Source organism: Podarcis liolepis (assembly GCF_965112155.1).
Source record: "Podarcis liolepis genome assembly, chromosome: 18".
In the NCBI taxonomy this organism is placed as follows: Eukaryota; Metazoa; Chordata; class Lepidosauria; order Squamata; family Lacertidae; genus Podarcis; species Podarcis liolepis.
Genome location: NC_139572.1, coordinates 5,265,807 through 5,269,896, shown reverse-complemented (window position 1 = coordinate 5,269,896; position 4,090 = coordinate 5,265,807).

Here is a 4,090-nt window from a genome sequence, read left to right as displayed (position 1 = left end):
TATTTATCTACTTGCGCTGGCATGCTTTCAAAATGCTTCAGGTTAAGAACAGTTTCAGGTTAAGAAAGGACCTCCTTTCACTTTGGTTCAAATATATAAAAGGATGTCACATAGAGGAGGGAGAAAGGTTGTTTCCTGCTGCTCCAGAGAAGCGGACACAGAGCAATGGATCCAAACTACAAGAAAGAAGATTCCACCTAAACATTAGGAAGAACTTCCTGACAGTAAGAGCTGTTTGACAGTGGAATTTGCTGCCAAGGAGTGTGGTGGAGTCTCCTCCTTTGGAGGTCTTTAAGCAGAGGCTTGACAACCATATGTCAGGAGTGCTCTGATGGTGTTTCCTGCTTGGCAGGGGGTTGGACTCGATGGCCCTTGTGGTCTATTCCAACTCTATGATTCTATGATTCTATGAACACATTCCAATGCCTAATCGCCAAATACCAAGAAAGTTGTGACGATTGCTACGAGGTAGGCGAAAAAACCAAAAGGCCTAATACCAGTTGGAAAAATTCCTACCAGGCCCCCTGGGCAACCTGGGCGACCAACCAAAGGGCCATAGCAAGGTCAAGCGAAAAGCTAAGCCCTAAGCCATAAGGGAGTGGTCGGTGGGTACGTTTCCAAGCACAATTCAAAGTGTTGGTGCAGACCTTTAAAGCCCTAAACGGCCTCGGTCCTGTATACCTGAAGGAGCGTCTCCACCTCCATCGTTCAGCCCGGACACTGAGGTCCAGCGCTGAGGGCCTTCTGGCGGTTCCCTCATTGCGAGAAGTAAGGTTACAGGGAACCAGGCAGAGGGCCTTCTCGGTAGTGGCGCCCACCCTGTGGAACACCCTCCCTTCAGATGTCAAAGAGATAAACAACTATTTTACTTTTAAAAGACAACTGAAGGCGGACCTGTTTAGAGAAGTTTTTAATGTCTGATGCTGTACTGTTTTTAATATTCAGTTGGAAGCCGCCCAGAGTGGCTGGGGAAACCCAGCCAGATGGGCGGGGTACAAATAATAAATTATTATTATTATTATTATTATTATGGGTAACTCGCGACGAGAAGCTGAAAAGTGAGGCGGAATGGCTGGCGCAGTGGTATCTTAAACCGCAAACCACGCCCCCTCCTAGCTGCCCGGTTGGGCGCTTACCTGTGGGCGTGGTGCGCCCCGCCCACAACATCTCCCCTCCAGGAAGAGGAGAGGCTTTGCTGCAGAAAATGTGCTGATAGGCTCATTCTTTAACTATTTAGAGCAGGCAGCTCCAGAAACTGTTTTGGGGGCCTAATTCGGCCCGCCGGTCAGTTTAATCCAGACCCTATGCCAGTTTATTTCTTGGGGTTAAAATCCTAAAAAAAAAAAAAAACCTCAACAACTTCAACCCTAATAAAAGGTCAACAAATTGTTGTAAGAGAGCCAGGGTCAGAGAGGGGAATAAAGGGAAATGACCCTACCAATATCAGAATTCTAGTGTTCTACCTTTAAAACCCCACCAGAAAATGAACTGTGCCTCGGAGAATGCATCGTTTGAGAATAAATCATTTTGCTGTGTCTTTTTACCTTTGCTGTCACTGAAATGTATAAGAATGTATCACTGGAATGTATAAAAGTGTATCTGAATGTATCCTTACTGAACTGTATCCATGAATGTACCTTTAGTTGTTTAGTCGCTTAGTCGTGTCCGACTCTTCGTGACCCCCTGGACCAGAGCATGCCAGGCACTCCTGTCTTCCACTGTCTCCCGCAGTTTGGTCAAACATGCTTGTAGCTTTGAGACATCACCTTGCCAGCAAAGGTCCGTACAGTTAAAGATATGGTTTTCCCAGTAGTGATGTATGGAAGTGAGAACTGGACCATAAAGAAGGCTGATGGCTGAAGAATGGATGCTTTTGAATTATGGTGCTGGAGGAGACTCTTGAGAGTCCCATGGACTGCAAGAAGATCAAACCTCTCCATTCTGAAGGAAATCAGCCCTGAGTGCTCACTGGAAGGACAGATCCTGAAGCTGAGGCTCCAAGACTTTGGCCACCTCACGAGAAGAGAAGACTCCCTGGAAAAGACCCTGATGTTGGGGAAGATGGAGGGCACAAGGAGAAGGGGACAACAGAGGACGAGAAGGTTGGATAGCGTCTTCGAAGCTACCAGCATGAGTTTGACCAAACTGCGGGAGGCAGTGGAAGACAGGAGTGCCTGGCGTGCTCTGGTCCAGGGGGTCACGAAGAGTCGGACACGACTAAACAACTAAACAACAACCACACAATTCACCTTTCCTACTGAGTAGGCAAAGAAACTATGCCACACTTTCTCCAAGGTATCTGAAGAAGTGTGCATGCACACGAAAGCTTATACCCAAAACAAACTTAGTTGGTCTCAAAGGTGCTACTGGACAATTTTTTAATTTATTTATTTTGACTGCGTCAGACCAACACGGCTACCCACCTGAACCTCGTTGATGGTTGAGCATTGGGACTCCTCCTGAAAGCTAATGTGTTGGGTGGGGACCTTCAAAAGCCAGGGCTTTGTGCCAATACCACCCTGTCCACAATGCTCCATTGTTGTGTCTCCTCCCCATTAAGCCTGCCTGACTTTATCATGCCTGATTAGATCTCCACCACAATCAGTCCTGAATTACTCCACTTCACCAGTTGGGGCACAAGGACTTGAATAGAGACAATGTCTTGATAGAGGGCAGGATGGAACCATTGACTCCACAAGCACCTCTCACCTGAGGAGAAAAGCGGAAAGCCCCCTCCTCTTCTCCATGCCCTGGGCCATCTTGCAAGGCCCCCCAGTCTCAGGCTGAATTTTGCTAGTACAGTGGTACCTCGGGTTAAGAACTTAATTCATTCTGGAGGTCTGTTCTTAACCTGAAACTGTTCTTAACCTGAAGCACCACTTTAGCTAATGGGGCCTCCTGCTGCCACCGCGCTGCCGAAGCACGATTTGTGTTCTCATCCTGAAGCAAAGTTCTTAACCCGAGGTACTATTTCTGGGTTAGTGGAGTCTGTAACCTGAAGTTTCCGAGCACAATTCAAAGTGTTGGTGCTGACTTTGAAAGCCCTAAACAGCCTCGGTCCAGTATACCTGAAGGAGCATCTCCCCATTGTCCAGTAAAATTACAGGGAACCAGGCAGAGGGCCTTCTTGGTAGTGGCACCCGCCCTGTGGAACGCCCTCCCATCAAGGAGATAAGTAACTATACAACCTTTAGAAGACATCTAAAGGCAGCCCTGTAGAGGGATTTAAAAAACAAACAAACACATGTTTAATGTTCTATTATGTTTTTATAAGTTTATGTTGGAAGCCACCCAGAGTGGCTGGGTTGGCCCAGTCAGATGGGCAGGGTACAAATAATAATAATAATAATAATAATAATAATAATAATAATAATAATAATATTCTTTCTAGCAGCGATAGGATTTTAAAATTATTATTATTAGAGGGGTTTTTGAGTAGAAATCCTGGGGAAATGAGTTACCTTACCCTTGTTGAAATTAAATAATTGATTTTTTTTGGTCAGGGAGGGCTAGGACAGAGGGCTGGCCCACTATACCTATATTATTATTATTATTATTATTATTATTATTATTATTTACACCCAATTCCTGAGCCAAAACTCCACCTATGTCTGTAAGCAATAACGTTTGTGGCCATTTCTATTCCAGATCAATGTCTGCTTGAGTTTATTCATCCAATCTTACATTTCCCACAGTTGGGGTGAGGGTACAACGCTGCAACTGGGCCCTAAACAAACAAAACAAAACAAAACAAAACAAAACAAAACAAAATAAAATAAAATAATAAAATAATAAAATAAAATAAAATAAAATAAAACAAACTTCGTGGTGAGTCCCCCCACCTTTATAAAAAAAAGCACTGGTCATTACTATTAGCAGTATTCGCACGACCAATCCACTGTGTTCATACATTTTCCCGTTGAAAGGAAAACGCGCCCTCGAACGAATGCGCCGCGCGGCCAGCAGAGGACGCTGCCCGGCGGGTTCCTCTGAGGCGGGCGCGTCGCAGCGGCAATTCTCCGGCGCCAGGGGGCGCTTCTCCCGGCTCCGTCGACTCCCCCCCCCACCCCGCCCGCCTCCCTTTTGTTGC